Genomic DNA, 22,114 nt, shown 5'->3' with positions numbered 1-22,114 from the left:
CTTCACCCAACATGTCTCACAAGATACAAGTCTAATGATACGAATATTGAAAATGTCAGCTGGGTTCTAACTTCTCCCCTGCTAACTTTAATGTAAAGATTATATTTTAGTTATGTTTTTCCAATACACCAATAATTTATGCTTATTTTAGACCAAAAAGAAAAGAAAGAAAATTCAAATAAACAAACAAACAAATGTAAGTCACTTAAAATCCCTCCATCCAAAGTTAGCAATACATATTTCATGTATCTTTTCTGGTGTGCATATACTCCCTGAAATTATCTGAAAAGATAGGGTAATAGATTATCCCTGTTCTCTGAGGAGTACCTCTTTTCCCAATCTTGATCTGTGGTTTTAGTAAGAACTGTTTAGGTGGCAGAGACAATATGTCCACTTAAACTAGTTTAAGCTAAAGGAAAATCACTGGGTCACAAAATAGGGAAACTCATGGAGTAAAGCTTGCTTCAAGAACAGTGGACCCAAGGCCTCAAGAATATTCATAACTTGCTCTCTTTCCATCACACTCTGTTGGTAGAAGGGTACTTTTCTTTTCTGGCTTGAGTCCCAGGCAAGCTCCTTCATTGCACTTCTCACTCTGCTTCCTAGTTTCAGAGAGAGGCAAGTGATGGCTCAGGCTCCCATGATCACTGCTTGTGACTCTTATTGAAGATATTGGGAAATAGACACACTGCTTCAAGTATACTCACTGAGCTCCTTGAATGAAATGTTGCAGAGGCTACCAGCCATCCTTGCAACCTCAATGAACAAAAAGCAGAACAAAGAGGGTGAAAGAAAGGAAGAGCTAGATGTGGCTATCCTCAATTCCAGTGTACCTGAAGCAAGTTTCATACCATGAATTTTCCTGTTTTATAGTGCAGTACATTTATTTTTAGCTCTACCTAGTTTAAACTACATATTGTGGCACTTCCATCCAAAAAGGTCTTTACTAATACATATAGTTGGTCATCATTATTCTTGAATTCTGTGTTTGAACATTTTTCTACTTGCTATAATAGTTTTCAGTTGATGGTTTTCATATTTAAAATAACCTTCAAGTGTAGTGATGAAGTACTCTCCAGAGTTCCTAAGTGCATGAAGGTTGTGATAAACCTTATCAAGAAAATATGTGTTAGATAAACTTCCTTCAGGCATAAGTGATAGGGTTGATGGCTGTGAGTTCACGTAAGGGATCAACAAATATATATGTATATCTATGTATATATAATATGTAATAAATAAATATATGTAATAATGTGTCTTTAAATAGAAACATACATAGAACAAGGTTATGCACTTAGGTTACAAAAATGTGACCAGGGGCTTGCAGGAACCTAATCCTGTATTTCTAATCCTAATCCTAAAAGTAGCAGTTTAATATTCACTAATTCAGCATTTGAAGTGACATTATAGAGCATAACTTCTGTGAATAATGAGAATCCAATACATATATAAGATACTATAGATACTGTTTGGCAACCTTTCATTTTACTTAATACTATAATATCAATACTTATAGACAATACTTAATATTATTTTTCTTACTACAATATGAAAATACTTACATATAAGTAATTATGTGTCCAATCACATCATCCTATCAGTGACTGCATAGTGCTGTATTGCATTGAAGTATCATAATATACTAACATTATGTTTCCTAAACTTAAGTGTTGATGTACCTTCCAATATTTTCTTTTAAAAATTGTATTCAAAGATATATTTCTTCAGGACATTTCCTAGAAGTGGAAACCCAGGGTCAGAGTATTGAATATTTTTGTTGTACATTGCCTAATTTACATATTATGATTATTTCCCTCAAACTATTTTCAATCTGTGCATTGTTATTCTCTCTTTTTTAAGTGAGTTGGGAAAATACGTTGCTTTATTGTAATTTACACTTCATTGGCAATGTTGAGTAATTTTTCATGTACTGATATGTGCTTGTATTTGAATGTTTGCACATGTTTGCATGTGTGCACATGTGTTTGTGAACATGTTTCTTTGTGACTCATTGTGAGTGTTAGGAGCCCTATATATATAGTGAATATTTTTCTCACTGAAGTACACAGTTCCTGCTTAATGAGACCAGCAGTGTCTGTTAGAGAGCTTTACTTTTGCTTATTGAATATTAAGTGATTTGGTATAAAAAGAAAATTAATCCTTTGTCATACAACTTGCAAATATGTTTCTGAGCTACTTATTTGCCCTCTAATATGGCTTATATTTTCCTGATACTAAATAATTTTTGAATATATCTACAATCAAATATATCAATATTGACCTTTATTTCTACCTCGGAGGCTTTGTTTAGAAAGTACTTTACCATCCTTCAAATTTCTGCTCTGTTTTTAGTATCTAGTGCTGTTTCCCAGAGCTATTATTAATGTACATTTTCTTAAGCATTTACTCTGTATTGGAGAGGAAAGGAAGGTTAATTCATGTACTTAGTCTGGCACTTTGGATTGCAAGTTCCAATACTATTCCTCTTTTAACTTATATGATGAATAACAATACTGTTTTCTCATTATTGAAATATTATTGCATTCTTGGAATTCATTATGATGTTATTTTAATACCATGATGGATTCAATTTGCTAATTTGTGTTAGGATTTTTACATCTATATTCATGTAAGACTGGTACACAAAAACGTACCCACACACTGAGACTTTGGGACTGTTAGCAGATTGCTGGAACTTTCTGTTCTTTAATTTTTTGGAAGATCTTGCCTGTAATGTTGCTAAATCTGGAGCTTTTAGGGAGCCTTTAAAAATATATATGCAGTTATTTTGTAATTATCAGTCTAATAAGTCTTTCTAAATTAACTTTTGTATACATTTTAACATATTTTTCTTTGAAAATTGAATTCTATTAAGATTCATGCTTCTTAACATTAACTTGTGCTGCCTTTCTCATTTAATTTTTAACAACTTAATTTAGTTTGAATATTTATTCACAATCATGTTTTTAAAATTATTTCTAAATCTGTACATTATTGTCAATGCAATTTGATTTAACAACCACTTATTTATTTATTTATTTAACAACCACTTATTTAGCGCATATTATGTGCCAGAGTGTTTAAGCACTAATATTAATTGATTTAATTCTCACTACAAGCCTATGAAATAAATTCTCTTATTATTCCCATTTTACAGATAAAAGAACAAACTGAAGCACAGAGAGATTAAGTAACTTGCTTAAACTCACACAGCTAGAAAGTGGAAGAGCCAGGAATGAAGCTGAGCTGTTTGTCTCAAGAGTACTTTAAGCACTCTACAGTATGCTAAAAGGAAAAACAGGGCTTCCCTGGTGGCACAGTGGTTGAGAGACCGCCTGCTGATGCAGAGGACACAGGTTCGTGCCCCGGTCTGGGAAGATCCCACATGCCGCGGAGCAGCTGGGCCCAAGGAAAAACATTTTTAAGAGAGATAATTGAAAAATGCTATAAAAGTTATATATATATATATGCTATATATATAGACACACACAGGCCAATGGACTTTTTCTTCTTAAACACTTCCCAGAAATATTAGTTTTGTTTATCTAAATTTCTGAATGATAGCTCTACTTCTTCAAACAGTCCTTATCTATTCCCAAGTGCTGAATATTCCATAATGACAAAAAAATTAAAATAAAATAAAAGAACAGGAAGAAGAGAATGAAATGGGGAAACTGCTTCACTTAAACAGAGAATATTGCTTTTATTGTTAACACCCTAGGCAGCAGCAGTTAGAAGCTCAGTGACCTTAAGTGCCACAGAACCATTAAAAGTAATGAGGTGTGAGCTCAAGCCAATGACTGATGAAAAGGCAATGTCTTCTCAGGGGCTTATGTTGTAACATCCAACATTAATGTATTAGTACCAGTAGATGAAACATGATGAATACTAAACCTCATTTGCATAATGGATGAAGCTTGGGAGGCAGTTCCAGATGGCTGATGAGCACCTTGAGCCAAAAGGAGAATATTTTTTAAGGCTCAATATACATAGGTCTTGCATATTAAGATAAAAGTAATTAAACATCTTAGAGCAAATATAGGAGACTGTGGGCTGCTGGATGATGTATTTCTCTTAAATTTGAAATAAAATTGTGAAACTTCCCTGCAGAATCCAAATATACAATGCAAGGATCTTGTCTGGACTGGTGAGCTCCATGTCTTAAATAACCCTCATCTTCTAAGAAAACAGATAATAAATTTGTTGTGTAAACCTTGAGTAAACTGATTCAAATCTAGATGCAGATACCTAAATGACTTATTCGACTATGTTTTTTGCAATTTCTCAATTGTGCCAGTGTTTGAAGAAAAATCATATAGTGTATTCAATTTACTATACACAGTCTGGTTTGTGGGGGAAAAATCCTTTCTTGGAAGAAAATGTGGGCTTGATTTAATTCTTACATGTTTCTGTTTCAGTTTCTCTCCAGGCAGATGAAATCATCAAACATTAATTGTGCGAGTGTGATGTTAGTTCTTTAGGTCTTTTTATGATAGTTGTGATTGACTTCCTTATTAAAATTTCAATGCTAAAAATATATACATTTTAGTGTAATATATTCTAATGCAAAGTATTATGCAAATTCTGGGGTTACCACTGATCAGGGACACCTGTGGACAAAATCTGCAAGTGTGCAGTGCTGTGCTTTCCCCAACTGCCTCCAGGCTGGACCCTGTCCACTGTGGCAGCCTGCTCAAACCTGCCCTCACCACCCATTCACCTTCTCCCTCCTCCTACCCTTAAACAACTTAATGTCACATTAAATAACGTCTACTTCACCTTCAAAAGTTTGCCTCACCCAGACTGTCTGTCAATTTATGACATTGGCTTCCTGATATTTTCCTAAATTCAGTTTGAATCGTTATGTATTTCTTACTCTGGCACTTTTTAAAGTTAATAATATTATTTTCAGTTTGTTATTAGTGATGTGAAATATAGCCTTCTTTTAGAATTCAAATCATCTTGATGTTTTCAAATCTACAAGGATTCTGTCCCCCTCATCTCACAAATAAATTAAGAATCCTATGATCTTTAAATTGACTATTTCAGCTTTTTAATGACCTATTTCACTCTCCCTCATAGGTAGGGAATTAGTTCATAATTTGATCATCTTTTTGCCTATGATATAACCATAGTGATTTGATCATGATTCCTTTCAGCCTGCAACTGGGTTGCCCTTAGTGGTAGTTTTCCTCACTTTGCTAGAGTCCTGATGAGTGCTTGACTGACATGATTAATTTGTTACAAATTAGGAATAAGGCAAGTAACATAATTTGAGTTACATGTCTCAGCTTGAGAAATGAAAAATAATTATAAGACATTTTAGACACATGATCATTTCATGCTCAAACCAGGTCTTGAGTATGACGCTGTTATATATGTCCTAGTACGGTACTATGAAGACCATCACCTACTGCTGGGAACAAGGAGTCCATTCCTTTCCATGTAATTTCAACGCTGATGAATACTCTGATCAAACATACATTTGAATGTTTGCATGAGCAGATTAGGGATGGAAATTTATTTTACAAAACACCTATAACTTTGCATCCATGTCATGTGTTATTGAAACCTCTGTCCTCTGGCTTTAGTATGCATGGCTGAGAATGCTACCAGATCATAAAATGTCCTCTGCAGTCATACTGCTTTTGTCATTTAAACTGCCGTAATGCAGCACCTGGAGACTAAATGATCTGGCCACAGCCCATTGCTCTTGAGTTGTAGACCTGGGAACGGAACTCAAATCTTGTCACTCCAAGTCCAGTGACTTTTCCACACCCAACTTATAAAATTTTGGGAGAGCCAACTCCTGTGACATAACACCACATCATGGGGAACTAAAGGGTAGAAGTAAACAGCTACACTCCTCATGGAATTTTTCAGACGATAGATATACAAACAGGGTTAATACATATAATGTGGGTTTTCCTCATGCTATATTAAGAGAATGTACTATATTAAAACTTGTAGATAGGGCTTCCCTGGTGGCGCAGTGGTTGAGAGTCCACCTGCCGATGCAAGGGACAGGGGTTCGTGCCCTGGTCCTGGAAGATCCCACATGCCGCGGAGCGGCTGGGCCCGTGAGCCACGGGCGCTTAGCCTGCGCGTCCGGAGCCTGTGCTTCGCAATGGGAGAGGCCACAACAGTGAGAGGCCCGCGTACCGCAAAAAGAAAAAAGAAAAAAAAAAAACACAACAACTTGTAGATAAGTGTAAACATGTAGTTAGCTAGAACTGTTTTAAAACAGTTTTATAATCATTTTCATCAATGATTATTCAAGAAAAAAACACTCTCATTTGTCTCCTATACTCTTAATACCATACTTCACTACTGATTACAAATGTGTTGATTTTTCCACACATCAGGCAATTCTGTGACACCAGCTGCGTGCCCTACAATTCAACTCAATTCTGACACTATCTACCTAGAATTAGCATCAGATACCATGGGTTAAGGGTGTGTCCCACAGGACTGTCCCCACTACAGATACCAATTGCAAGTCCATGTTGTTACCTGTGCTTCTAGGCCACTGGCTATAAATTGGAGATTCCCATGACCACCTGCTTGTTCGTTTGTTTCTGTTTGTTTGTTTGTTTTGAAGAATGACATACTCACAGTGCAAAGGAATATGCATATTGAAGTGAGAGGAATTTGTGCCCATTAAGGAATATACCAAACTAAGAATTTATTGAATGAATAAATGTTTAATTTTTATTTAGGGTATGGGCACGGCTGTAGTCTCTGATCTTTGTTCTTGACTCTGGCTAATCCATGGCAGTGTGTTAGTGCTGGGCTCTAATATCAGACTCATAATAAGAGATTTCCCAAATGACTGTTTATTCTCTGGTCTCCCCACTTTCTTAATCCTTGTCAGAAATGGGGCCCTGATTAGCCTACTTGCTATTCTTCTCTATGGCATTTTCTGATCTGATCTGGAGGAACAGATCTAGTTTTCAAATTTGGCTTTACCATTTATTCATTATGTGACTTTGAGCAGGTTATTTAAATTGTTTAAAATACCTGCTTCAGGGCTTCTCTGGTGGCAGAGTGGTTGAGAATCTGCCTGCCAATTCAGGGGACACGGGTTTGAGCCCTGATCTGGGAGGATCCCACATGCCGCGGAGCAACTGGGCCCGTGAGCCACAACTACTGAGCCTGCGCTTCTGGAGCCTGGCTCCGCAACAAGAAAGGCCACAATAGTGAGAGGCCCACGCACAGCGATGAAGAGTGGCCCCCACTTGCCACAACTAGAGAAAGCCCACGCACAGAAACGAAGACGCAGCACAGCCATAAATAAATAAATAAGTGAGTACATAAATAAAATACCTGCTTCATCAGATTTATAGGATTAAATGGCATAATGTATTAAAGTTCCTGGCACATAGTAGTAAGTTAATGAATGTCAGTTTTCCTTCTTCTGTATCACTAGATAGTAAAGGGCATCTAATATAAGATTAGGACTATGGATTTATAGGCAATGGTAAGCCATTGATAGTTTGTACACTAGGAAATTATAAAATAAAAAGGAGTTGAAAAAAAAAATAAGGGGTTGGAGAATTAAACCCTCAGTTGTGTATGACTTCCATATTATAGTACATTCTTCTATATTACTCTGCATTTTATATATATATATATATACACATACATATAACATTTCAGAATTTGTAAAGAAGTATACTACTGTAGTCCCCATACAGTGATGGCTTATCCAGTTAATCCTAAAGATATGTTTAAGACACTAGAAAATTAGAGCATTGAGAAAAAATTAGAAAATTGTATTTGATATCGTTTTTTAAAAGGTAATGAAATAGTCTCCCAGAGAAAACCCAAAATATTGTCAGACTTTCCTACACCATATATTTTTAAATTTTGTGTTGTTTTTATTTTTAAATACATAGTATAATCTTCTCAGTGCTTTGTGACTCTGATCCAGCCTTTCTTTCATGTACTGTATTAAATCTGAGGTTTAGAAGAGTGTTGCCAGAAATGAAATGAAGACTAAATATGAAGCATATTTCATAATAAGAGTAAATGATAAATCTTGGTTGTCAGTGGATTATAAAGAATAATGCAAGGGGAAAGTCAAAGATCTTACTACCATCACCATTCAACCAAGATTCCACATCACCCAAGTCTTCTACTCTAGGTCGAATAAGTTAAATAACTTGACCTATATATATAAGGTTTGATTCTATATCAAGGTAAGAAGCCCTGCATTTTAACTTGGATTCACAGTGAATTATTAGGACATGAGTGGACAGAATTATAAAGTGTCAATTTGTAGGATCTCTATTTTAGGAATTATATTTGTAGAAACAGGATATACGTAAATTTATTTGAGCAAAATGAGGGCATTTATTCATATTTAATATAGTAACCAGGTGAAATGCCTAACATAGCCTTAAATCCAACACCAGGTACATAATAGATGGATTTTATTTTATAGAATATTTCTTTTAAAAGACCTACACCTGATTTTATGTGATTAGCAATCAGTATTAAAAATGTTCACCAAGAAATATATATGTTTAAAAAACATTATTTAAAAGCTTGATGTAAAGATTAAGCTTAAAAGGAAATAATTCCATTAAAATACTATCAAATAATAATATATTTGGAAATACATTTGATAGAAGAAGTGCATGTACACTAAAAATCATCAAACATTACTGAGGGAAACAGTCTCCTATGACAAAAACTATCCAGCTTGAAATGTCAATGGTTGAGAAGTAAAGATTGAGAAACACAGCTCCAGGAGGTGGCTTTTGAGCTAAAACCTGAATAAGGAGCCAGTCATGCAAATATCTAGGAGAAGAGTAATTCAGGCAAAGGGAAGAAAAATTACAAAAGTTCTGAGATGAGAAAGGAGCTCGGTATCAGTAAGGGACAGAAAGATTGCTAGCCTGGCTGAAAATGCAGCAAGTGCTGAGAATAAATGATCAGATAATGTCAAGGAAGAAGGCAGGGACCAGATTCAAAATATCTTTACATATCAGATACAGTATGGAATTTTAATATGGTTGAGTAGATTTTCAACAAGTGGAATGAAATTCAGATCCACATAGCATTCACAATTTGGAGGACTGCCAGCAGCATTGCTCTTTCCTTGGCTTGGTCCCCTTAGCATTTTTATCATTGACTTCGTGAGGACAAAGAAGACCTGTTATCAGATCTGGGGCTGACAACAAGCTCAGGGAGATAACTAATATAAGGGATGACAGAAACAGGATTCAAAGGCATCTTGACAGGCTGAAACAGTGGATTGAATCTAAGAAGATGACATTTAATAAAGATGAATGCGATATCCTGCACTTGGGTCAGAAAGCATATGGTTCAAAAGAGTAAGGGAGAGGCAAAGCTGAACAGCAGCATAGCTTAAAATGTTAGAGGCATTTTCACCAGCTCTAAGATTAATGTGAGCCAGCAGGGTGATGGAGTCACCACTGAAGTCAACATGGACCTCAGATGCATTCATCAAAGTATGGTATCCACAACCAAGAAGACTTCACTCCATATCTGGAACCCTACTGCCAGATCACAGTTCTGGAAGGAAGTAGACAAACCCAGGTATGATAAAATGTCAGAAAAAAAGAGGACAAAGGATCTTGCAACAGATGAATATTTCACTTGTAAAATCCTGGAAATAAGGATTTCCTATGATTCACATATTAGAAGGTCAGTAGTCTTTATGAGGAATTAGATTTATATGGATACTAGAAGTTTGAAATTGGTTCTGTAGAAGGAAGATACAAATGGATATTTTGAATGAATACTGAAAAAGTATTTCTTACAATAATTGTTACTCCAAAGTTCAGTGGGCTACTTTTCCAAATCGTGAGTTTTCAAGGAGAATTTCTAGCGAAACCATGCATAAGTGCTCGAAGACTTGTGAGGCACCTTTCAATTTCTAAGGTTTCATTATTCAGTAATTTGGTTACAAAAGTTGGACTGTCTTTTTTATTATTTATACCTTAGTCTTTTTACCCATACACAGGAAAATGCATTTTGTAAAAAAGGTTAAATGCAAACAAATGGATGCAGCAAGTTGATTTCTAAACAAATTGTTTCATTTCAACCACATTTTGTTTTGTTGTACTCTTTGTTGTTGAACCCAAGTCTGTTGTGGTTTGGACAAAAACGTCTATTTTCAGAGAGCTCTCTTTTAAGTGGGGCTAAGGCCTCTTAACCATCTTCTGGTTCTATTGTAAGTGTTTAAAGAACTTGATTTGAAATCAGTGCTGTGTATCACAGACTCCAACATCTGAGCTGGAAAGAATGAGTTTGTTTCTTTCTTTAGTAGAAAAAACCTTCATAGGTCACTTGCAACAGAATCACCTGGGAACCACAATTCTTTCTAACTTACAGAGAAATGCCAGGGCCATGGGTGTGAATTAAATATTCTAGTTTGTTCAGTCACCTATTAGCAGTTACAGCCACCAGTGTGTTTTTGTAGAAGGTTAAAAAACTGTAAAGGTGAAATTAGTTTCAAGAGAGTTTGGTCTTTTTTCATATTTTTTTTATGATTGTGCCCATCAAGACTTTAAACTTAAGAAAACAAACAAAAAACAAGAGTGACTTCAATAGCTACAAAAGACTGTTTAATAATAATATTATTCTCATTTTAAGAACAGGAAAGTAAGGCAGGTCAATGGCAGTCTTTGTAGCTCATTTAAACCTAGCTGTGGCTGTGTTTTTATTTTATGCTGGATTTACTTAATGTCTGCTGTAGCAGAGATTTTTTTGGCCTTGGTCTTCTAGAACTTTTCCATTCTGATGCACTAGTATATTTCTAATATGTATGTATTTTCTGCCTTTTTTTTTCTTTTTTTTTTATGAGTGAAAGCTTCACATGGGTTTTGTTACTTCGTTGGATCTTAGGAACTTGTTATTTATTTTTAAGCCAATAAACACTCTGTCGCAATAAATTCTGTGGGTGAAATTAGATTTTGTCCTCATACTAAGTACTGATAAATATATTGGCTAGATTTCCCAAAAAGTGGCATGAAGCCTGATATGTCTTATCACACATTTTCAACTATAATATGATGGCCTTAATTAAACAATTTTTACTTAATCAATAATGTGTCTCTTCCAATTTCCCTTTTAGAAATGAAAAATAAGATGTGGTGCTAAAATTAAAAAAGTGTAAATCAGGATTTATCACATAATTGAATTCATAGTTACAACATTTACACCTTTCAAAAAAGTCTTGTGTGAATGCTTCATGTGCTTTCCATTTTTTTCACTGTAGTAAAATCCTCTTCCTACATGTATATTGATGGTACAAAGATAATGAAGAGCATAGTATTGTCTAGGCCTTGTTCTCAAGGACAACTTACATGCATCAGAATGACTACATAAAGTAGAATCATCCGTGTACATAAAAATCATAATTGGAAGTGAAAATCATTAAAAAGAAATCCATAGGAAAATTGCTAATGTATATTTCCAGGTTTATGATGACTCTGCTTTATATTTCAGAATTTTCTAAAAGTCTTGCTAAATATGGATCTATTATCTGTACTAACTGTCTAAGTTAGAGGAAATGTTACTAACCACATTTCAGTAAAACCATTTAGAGTTTATGAGTATCGAATGTATTTGTTTCCTGGAACTGCCATAACAAAGTACCACAAACTAGATGGCTTACAACAACAGAAATTACTATCTCACAGTTCCGGAGATCAAAAGTTTAAAATCAAGGTGTCAGGAGGACCATAATACTCCCTCTGAGGGCAGCAAGGAAGGATCTCCCAGGCCTCCTCCTAGATACTGGTAGTGCCCTGATTTATGGCAACATCTCTCCAATTTTCACATGGTTTCTTTTTGTTTTGTTTTCTGTTTTTGTTTTTTTCCTAGTAAGGGCAACAGATATATTGGATTAAGAGCCTTCCCTATTCGAGTATGACCTCATCTTAACTTACTAATTATATCTGTAACAATGCTATTTCCAAATAAAATCACATTCTGAAGGTTAGAACTCCACATATAAATTTTTTAGGAAACACGATTTCCCAGCATGTACTCCACAGATAAGCTCTTATTAAAGTACTGTTCCTCTTCGCTCCATTGCCTCTGTCTCAGTCTTGACTTAGCATCATTAGCTGTATTCCACTTCTTATCTTTGAATTGTAGAGCATCTCTGAGCCTGGTAAAGAAGACCCACTAAGAATTCATTGTAGCTAATGTCACTGCGATGTCATAATTGGCTTCTTATTTCATGTGTTCCTTCAAGCATCCTTAATTGAATCCTTACCATGTATTCTGCAGTTAAAGTTCAATGAATGGAAAAGAAGTACCTCTGGGTATTTTGAGCAGAAATTGATTTGATATAGGAATTCAGTTTGTACAAAACTGTTGGAAGATGGGAGCAGTCAGATGGACACCACTGAAATATCATTAAGGACATATCCTTATAGTTATACACTGATATTCTAGAGGTCAGGGAGCCTCAAGGACTGTCATTGTCATGCAATATTCACAGAGCCACTGTCTAGACATTGGAATGTCTATCCAAGCACCACAATTGTTTTAACATCACAGCTCTCCTTGACAGAAGAAAAAGGGATAGGAAGACAACCTGAACTTTACTTATACTTACCAACTCTCAAGCTATTGCTTTTATTGGGCAAAAATCTAACTCGTATACAGAACCAGCTGGAAGGTGTCTGCGAAATGCTCTTTTTAATTTTCCTGAACTTTTAGCACAAGAAACCTTTCAGAAGACGATGCCCATTGACTGAAGCCATCACAGTGGCAACTTATAGAGGGTGTATTCTGACAGTCCTGAGGAGAAGTAAAAACAAAACAAAACAAATAATATGAATACCAAGAAGCTGAAATTCCAGTAAGGATAAGATGCCTGTACATAATTTTGAGAAAGCACACAATGGGGACCATAAGAGAAGTAGAGTAAGGGTTGAAAACATACTCTCATGAGTGAAAATGTTATCTGGAATACAAAAAACCCCGTGAAAAACAGAGAAGATTAAATTCATGGATAATCTGAAAAAATAAAGCCTCAAAAGTTTGAATTTCATTCAATAGGAAATAGACTTACCTAGTACACATTCTTCAGGTTTTCTTTGAACCAGGACATTTCTTATTGGTCTCCTTCTCCAACTCCTCCTGCTTTGTACAAATTGTAAAATATGCAGTTCCTTTGGGACTAGTACTATGTTCTCTGCTCTGCATGTGTGTGTGTATTATTTCCTTAACTGAGCTTATCCATCCAATGGCTTAAATCCTGTCTTTATGCTTGTAGCCCTCAAGTTTACATTTCTAGCTGTGATGGTTAATTTTATGTCAGTTTCACTGAGCCACTGATTGCCCAAATATTTGATCAAACATTATTCTGGGTGTGTCTACGAGGGCATTTCTGGATGAGTTTAATATTGGAATAGGTAGACTGAATAAAAGAGATTGCCCTCAGGGCTTCCCCGGTTGTGCAGTGGTTAAGAATATGCCTGCCAATGCAGGGGACATGGGTTCAAGCCCTGGTCCAGGAAGATCCCATGTGCCGCGGAGCAACTAAGCCCACGTGCCACAACTACTGAGACTGTGTGGCACAACTACTGAAGCTCACACCCCTAGAGCCCGTGCTCTGCAACAAGAGAAGCCACCACAATGAGAAGCTCTCGCACCACAGCGAAGAGTAGACCCTGCTCGCAGCAACTAGAGAAAGCTCACGCACAGCAACGAATACCCAATGCAGCCAAAAATAAATAAATGAAATAAATAAATTTATTTAAAAAAAAAAGAGATTGCCATTTCCAATGCATCTCATCTAAGCATTTGAAGCTCTCTATAGAAGAAAAGGCTGAGTGAAAAACAATTCCTTCTGACTGATTGCCTTCAAGTTGGGACATCACCTTTTCCTGCCTTTCAGACTCAAATTGAAACATCAGTTCTTCTTGAGCCTTCAACCTGCTGGCTTTTGGTCTGAAGTACACCATTGGCTCTCATGGTCTCAGGCCTTTAAAGTGGAACTGAAGCTATACATCAATTCTCCTGGGTCTCCAACTTGCAGACTGCAGATCTTGAGATTTGTCAACCTCCATAATCACAAGAGTCAATTTCTTATAATAAATACCTTTCTCTCTTGTCTCTCTTCTTTTCTCTCCTATTGGTTCTTTTTCTCTGGAGAACTCTGACTAATATACTAGCATTGATCCCTTTTCAAAGCTCTAGAACCTATAATAACCTACTTGACATATTTAACTTTATAAACCAGCTTGCTCAAGTCAGAAACATAGGAAATGTTCTCAATTTCTCTAAACCCCTTATCCAATCCATCAGTAAATCTAATATATTAATAGTTTGCCTTGTAAATATCTGTCAAACCTTTCCATGTCTGTTTCACTCTGCACCTCCACCACCATCACCATCTCTTGCCAACACTGTTGCAATCATCTTACTGATCTCTTGTCTTCCAATCTTTCCTAGGTCCAATCCATCCACTCCCCATAAAATATAAATCAGGCATGTCACATACTCAAAACCCTAAAGAAATTCCATTGCTCAGAATTAAGAACACATATAGGATTTGACACATAGTTTCAACACCTCCTCTTTCCACTCTCCTCTTGCTGTTTTAATTCATCCCCATTAGCATTTTATGTACTATTAATATACTTAATCTTCTTTATATTTCAAGACTTCCACTGTTCCTTTTCTCTCTTTTCTACAAAGATGAAATGCCTGGATCCTTCTCATCATTCAGTTTCACTCTAAAAACAATTCTATAATTTTTGGAGGATTTATTAGTATCATCTATATCTTTTCATCCTATTCATTTTCTTTTTTTTTTTGCGGTACGTGGGCCTCTCACCTTTGTGGCCTCTCCAGCTGTGGAGCACAGGCTCCGGATGTGCAGGCTCAGTGGCCATGGCTCACGGGCCCAGCCGCTCCACAGCATGTGGGATCTTCCCAGACCGGGGCTCGAACCCGCATTCCCTGCATCGGCAGGTGGACTCCCAACCACTGCGCCAGCAGGGAAGCCCTATCCTATTCATTTTCTTTAGATACCTTCACACATTGTGATTGATATTATTTTCTTGTTTTGTTATTTTTGGTCTGTCTCCTCTCCAACTTAACTGCAAACACCACAAAGCCAGGGACTTTTCATGTCTCTTTCATTCTGTACTCTGAATACTTAGAACCTTGTGCTTCATACATAGTAGGTTCTTAATAAATATTTTGGGAGTAAGTAAATAGCTATTCTTAGTTTATTCTCTCTTACCCTTTTTTTTTTTTTTTTTTTTTTGTGGTACGCGGGCCTCTCACCGTTGTGGCCTCTCCCATTGCGGAGCAAAGGCTCTGGACGCGCAGGCTCAATGGCCATGGCTCACGGGCCCAGCCTCTCCACGGCATGTGGGATCCTCCCGGACCGGGGCACGAACCTGCGTCCCCTGCATCGGCAGGCAGACTCTCAACCACTGCGCCACCAGGGAAGCCCTCTCTTACCCTTTCTTATTTCTATTTTCTCATATTGTTGCTTTATCATCCATGTTCTCTGTTCCTCTTTGCTTCCCTCCTCCCTTTCAACAGTACTAAATTGGAGATTATTAGCAACATAAAAGCTAGGGAGGAAATTTTAAGCTTCTGTCTTTGTGGCATTGAATAGGCTGCACTCAGCTGCACTGTGCCAGGAGCAATCTACAACAGCCTTTGGAGGAGACCCCCTTCTAATCACCCTGGATTATAAACATCATTGGCTATGCTGCCTCCCAAGGTTATGGCAAAACTTAATCTCATTTCTGTTAATAGTCAATGCCCCCTCATTCTCTTATAATTAGTCACTGTGGAGTTTTAGAAAGGTCATTTGGTTGAAATATGAAGCTGCAATTTGTTTAAAGGGAAAAATAGGAAGAGGAAATTATCTTTCCACAATTCATTAGCCCAGGTCAAAATTACCCCAGGCATTCTGAGTGTATGTTGTAGACAGTCTAGCACTCCCATAACCAGAATGTATACTTGGCCTGGGGAAACACACTCATTAAACTGCTGTTAATGGGAACCACACAGAGGTTGTATATCTCCAAAATATTTATTAAAAAAGTAAAAATTCCTCCACTTTATTACAAATATGACTCATGTGTGGCCAGGCACACCATATTTGTAAACAGCTGGATTACTGGGAAAAAAAATAGTTTGCAACATCTGTGGCACTGATAGAATACAGGCAAGATCTTTAATCTTGCTTTTATTTTAGTTTTACTTGCCATTCAAATCAAAGAAATATGTTTATTTCTTCTATCTAGGGAACCACTACTTTTGCAACAAGACTATCTTTCCAATACCTTTGCATTTACAAACAGCAAATATAAGAAACAGCAAAGGTGAAGATTTTAATAGTCAAAGAGGAAACCATTTTCCTTCATTACATGTTAGTGCAGTTGTATAATTTTATTCTCATGCATTTTTGGTAAGAAGTTTCTAAAATTGTATACTATTCATGATTATTTTGAATACCTGTTAAAAAGTGCATGTTGAAATTCTAAACCAATTGATTTCTACTGGAACTTAAGAACAGTCTTCTAAGAAGTTAAGAAGAACAATGTTATTGCCATCTGGTTTAACACTATTTCACTCCTGAACATGAGAACAGATATAAGATTTTTAAAGGCTATGAACATTTACTGTGCTTTTTTTTTTTTTTTTTTCCAGAGGTTTCTCTTTTTTAAAATAATTAATTAATTAATTAATTTTTGGCTGTGTTGGGTCTTCATTTCTGTGTGAGGGCTTTCTCTAGTTGTGGCGAGTGGGGGCCACTCTTCATCACGGTGCGTGGGCCTCTCACTATCGCGGCCTCTCTTTGTTGAAGAGCACAAACTCCAGATGCGCAGGCTCAGTAGTTGTGGCTCACGGGCCCAGTTGCTCCGCGGCATGTGGAATCTTCCCAGACCAGGGCTCGAACCCATATCCCCTGCATCGGCAGGCAGACTCTCAACCACTGCGCCACCAGGGAAGCCCACTGTGCTTTGTTTTTGTTTTCATTTTTTAAGCTGCTGAACTGCCAGACTGTTAACACATTGTTTATTTAAATATTGTAAGTCTGCCTGTATCACTAACACAGTAAGATTACATTGATCTGCAATATTTACCTTCAATATGCATGGCATAATGCATACTTGAATTTTGGAGAATTAAAAATGAACTTTACAAATAAATTGGAAGAGAGTTAATGAATAAATAAGGTTAGCTGCACTTTGGAGAAGGAGAAACTTTGAATTATGATCCCTAAATGCAGTAAATATGCACTCTTAGCTATTGTAGTGATAAGGGAGGAATAAATACTAAATACCCAAATTTTGAAGAGGAAGACAATTGAGGAAAAGGTTAACGCACAGTTGACTAACAATACTAGTGACATATACAAAACAAAGAAAAATTCTTAAAAAAATGTACAAAATCAAGAGTAATAAATTATAAAATCAGGAGCTAGAAAAAAAACTTTACCAGCATCGTGACTTTTCATACTCATCTTCCTCTGCTAAGGAATATAATTTTGCAAGGGTGGAGTCAAATGGCAGAGTGGGAGGCCATGGAGTTAGGCACCACCAGACGCTGGTGGGAGACCTCGACACCCAAGGGGACGGGAGGAACCACCAAGTGGCCAGGTAGGATATGCAGGTGAGTAAGCAGGAGGAGAAGTGGAGGCTGGATGGGACCAGTGTCCCTTTGGGGTGGCTGTGGAGGGGAGGAGTTCCATTCCTAGAGGGACCCTCTGGGAATCAGAGGATCAGGGAGAAAGGCAGCTAGTGATTCCCTGCCCAATCAGTTCCTGGGAAGCTTGCTGGGGTCCTAGGCCTGGTCCTCCACCCTCTGAGGCCCCCTATGGCTGCATGGGTGCTAGGGGCATAAGAGGGAGGGAGGAGGGGGGAAGAGGAGGGGCAGATGTGGGGAGCCCTCCAGGACCAGAGGATCAGGGGAAGCATGGTTGGCATTTCCCCCACCCACTCTGGCTCTAGGAAGCCTGCTGGGCTCCCACGCAGGGTCCTTCACCCTCCATGGCCCCCTCTAGCCACATTGACTCTAAGGGTGTGGTGGGGGAAGAAGAGGAGAGGCAGATGGGGAGAGGCCCTCTGGATCAGAGGATCAAGGGGGAATGTGCCTAGCATTTTTCCCGCCCACTCCACCCAGGGAGCCTGCTAGGGTCCTGGGCCTGTTCCTCTGCCCTCCAAGGCCAGAGGCACTCCAGGGGCTCTCCAGCCACGTTGAGCCTAAGTTCTGGCCCCCAGCTGCCCAGGGCCTTTTCTGGCCAAGTGGGTCCTAAGCCTAGACCCCGCCTGCTGCATAAACTCTGCCTCTGCCTAAGCCCAGCCCCCTACAGCCAAGGCCTTTTTGGCTTTGTGTGTGTGTGTGTGTGTGTGTGCCACCCTGCATGGCTTGTGAGATCTTGGCTCATGAGCCAGGGGTCTGGCCTGAGCGCCTGTGGTGGGAGCTCCAAGTTCAAACAATTAGACTAACAGAGAACCTCAGACCCCAGGGAATATTAATCAGACTGAAGTCTCCCAGAGGTCCTCATCTTGGTAGCAAGACCCAGCTATACCCAACTGCCTACAAGCTCTAGTGCTGGTAACCTCAGACCAAACAACCAGTAAGGCAGGAACACAATTCCACCCATCAAAAAAACAAGAAAAAGTGAGATGACAAAAAATTATGTTACAGAAGGAGCAAGGTAAAAACCTACAAGACCAAATAAATAAAAAGGGAAATAGGTAACTTACTTGAAAAAGAATTCAGAGTATTGATACTAAAGATGATCCAGAATCTCGGAAATAGAATGGAAAAAGAAATTGAGAAAATATAAGAAATTTTTAATGAAGACCTAGAAGAACTAAAGACAAACAGAGATGAGCAACACAATAAATGAAATGAAAAATACACTAGAAGGAATCAATAACAGAATAACTGAGGCAGAAGAAGGAATAGGTGAGCTGGAAGACAGAATGGAGGAAATAACTGCAGAGGAGCAGAATAAAGGAAAAAGAATGAAAAGAATTGAAGACAACCTCAGAGGGGTCTTGAGGCAACACTAAATGCACCAATATTTGAATTATAGGTTTCCCAGAAGAAGGGAAAAAGAAAGGGTCTGAAAAAATATTCAAATACATTGTAGTCAAAAACTTCCCTAATATAGGAAAGGAAATAGCCACCCAAGTCCAGGAAGTGCAGAGAGTCCCATACAGGCTAAATCCTAAGAGAAAGACACTGAGACACATAGTAATATAACTAACAAAAATATGAAAAGCAGCAAGGGAAAAGCAAAAAATACCATAAGAGAATCCCTATAAGGTTATCAGCTGATTTTTCAGCAGAAACTCTGCAGGCCAGAAGTGAATGGTTGGATATACTTAAAGTGATGAAAGGGAAAAACCTACAACCAAGATTACTCTACCCAGCAAGGATCTCATTCAGATTCCACAGAGAAATTGAAAGCTTTACAGACAAGCAAAAGCTAAGAGAACTCAGCACCACCAAGCCAGCTTTACAATAAATGTTAAAGGAACTTCTCTCTATGGGAAACACAAGAGAAGAAAAAGACTCACAAAAACAAACGTAAAACAATTAAGAAAATGGTAATAGGAACATACATATTGATAATTACCTTAAACGTAAAAGGATTAAAAGCCCCAACCAAAAGACACAGACTGGATGAATGGATAAAAAAACGAGACCCGTATATATGCTGTCTACAAGATACCCACTTCAGACACTGGAACACATACAGACTGAAAGTGAGGGGATGGAAAAAGATATTCCATGAAAATGGAAATCAAACAAAAGCTGGAGTAGCAATACTCATATCAGATAAAATAGACTTTAAAATAAAGACTGTTACAAGAGATAAGGAAGGACACTACATAATGAGCAAGGGATCAATCAAATAAGAAGATATGGCAATTGTAAATATTTATGCACCCAGCATAGGAGCACCCAATACATAAGGCAAATGCTAAAAAAACATAAAAGGGGAAATTGACAGTAACACAATAATAGTAGGGAATTTTAACACCCCACTTACACCAATAGACTGATCATCCAAACAGAAAATACATAAGAAAACACAAGCTTTAAAGAACACAATAGATCAGATAGATTTAATTGATATTTATGGCACATTCCCATAAAAGTGGTAGAATACATTCTTCTCAAGTGCACATGAAACATTCTCCAGGATAGATCACATCTTGGGTCACAAATCAAGCCTCAGAATATTTAAGAAAGTTGAAATCATATCAAGCATCTTTGTCGACCATGAAGCTATGAGGTTATATATCGATTACAGGAAAAACACTGCAAAAAACACAAGCATATGGAGACTAAACAGTGCACTAGTAAATAACCAAGAGATCACTGGAGAAATCAAAGAAGAAATCAAAAAATACAGAGAAAAAAATGACAATGAAAACATGATGACCCAAAACCTATGGGATGCAGCAAAAGCAGTTCTAAGAGGGAAGTTCACAGCAATTTAATCTCACCTCAAGAAACAAGAAAAGTCTCAAACAATCCAAGTTTACACCTAAAGCAACTAGAGAAAGAAGAACAAAGAAAACACAAAGTTGGTAGAAGGAAAGAAATCATAAAGATCAGAGCAGAAATAAATGAAATAGAAATGAAGAAAAAAGTAGCAAAGATCAATAAAACTAAAATTTGGTTCTTTGAGAAGAAAAACAAAATTGATAAACCTTTAGCCAGACTCATCAAGATAAAAAGGGAGAGGACTCAAACCAATAAAATTAGAAATGAAAGAGAATAAATCAAAACTAACACTGCAAAAATACAAAGGATTATAAGAGACCACTACAAACAATTATATGCCAATAAAATGAACAACCTCAAAGAAATGGACAAATTCTTGAAAAGGAGCAATTTTCCAACACTGAACCAGGAAGAATTAAAAATTAAAAACAGGCCAATCACAAGTAATGAAATTGAAACTGTAATTAAAAATCTTCCAGCAAACAAAAGTCCAACAACAGGTGGCTTCACAGGTGAATTCTCTCAAAGATTTAGAGAAGAGCTAACACCTATCCTTCTCAAACTCTCCAAAAAGTTGCAGAGGGAGGAACACTCACAACTTCGTTCTATAAGGTCATCAACTCCATGATACCAAAACCAGACAAAAATATCACAAAAAAAGAAAATTACAGACCAATATCACTGATGAACATAGACAAAAAAAAATCCTCAACAAAATTCTAGCAAACAGAACCCAACAACACATTAAAAGGATCATACAACATGATCAAGTGGGATTTACCCCAGAAATGCAAGGATTCTTCAAGATATACAAATCAATCAATGTGATACAGAAAATTAACAAATTAAAGAATAAAAATCATATGATCATCTCAATAGATGCAGAAAAAGCTTTTGACAAAATTCAACACCCATTTACAATAAAAACTCTCCTGAAAATGGGCATAGAGGGAATCTACCTCAACATAATAAAGTCCATATATGCAAACCCACATCAAACATCATTCTCAAAGGTGAAAAACTGAAAGCATTTCCACTAAGATCAGGAAAAAGACAAGGATGTCCACTCTTGCCACTCTTATTCAACATAGTTTTGGAAGTCCCAGCCACAGCAATCACCAAAGAAAAAGAAATAAAAGGAATACAAATTGGAAAAGAAGAAGTAAAATTGTCATTGTTTCCGGATGACATGATAGTATACATAGAAAATCCTAAAGATGTCACCAGAAAACTGCTAGAACTAATCAATGAATTTGCTAATGTTGCAGGACACAAAGTTAATGCACAGAAATCCCTTGCATTCCTATACATTAACAATGAAAGATCAGAAAGATAAATTAAGTAAACAATCCCATTTACCATCTCAAAAAAAAAAAACGAATAAAATACCTAAGAGTAAACCTACCTAAGGAGGCAAAAGACCTGTACAAAGAAAACTATAAAACACTGATGAAAGAAATCAAAGATGACATTAACAGATGGAGAAATATACCATGTCCCTGGATTGGAAGAATCAATATTTGAAAATGACTAAACTACTCAAAGCAATCTACAGGTTCAATGCAATCCCTATCAAACTACCAATGGTATTCTGCACAGAATTAAAACAAAAATTTTACAATTC

This window comes from Phocoena sinus, chromosome 2 (assembly GCF_008692025.1).
Source record: "Phocoena sinus isolate mPhoSin1 chromosome 2, mPhoSin1.pri, whole genome shotgun sequence".
In the NCBI taxonomy this organism is placed as follows: Eukaryota; Metazoa; Chordata; class Mammalia; order Artiodactyla; family Phocoenidae; genus Phocoena; species Phocoena sinus.
This window is presented reverse-complemented; position numbering follows the sequence as displayed.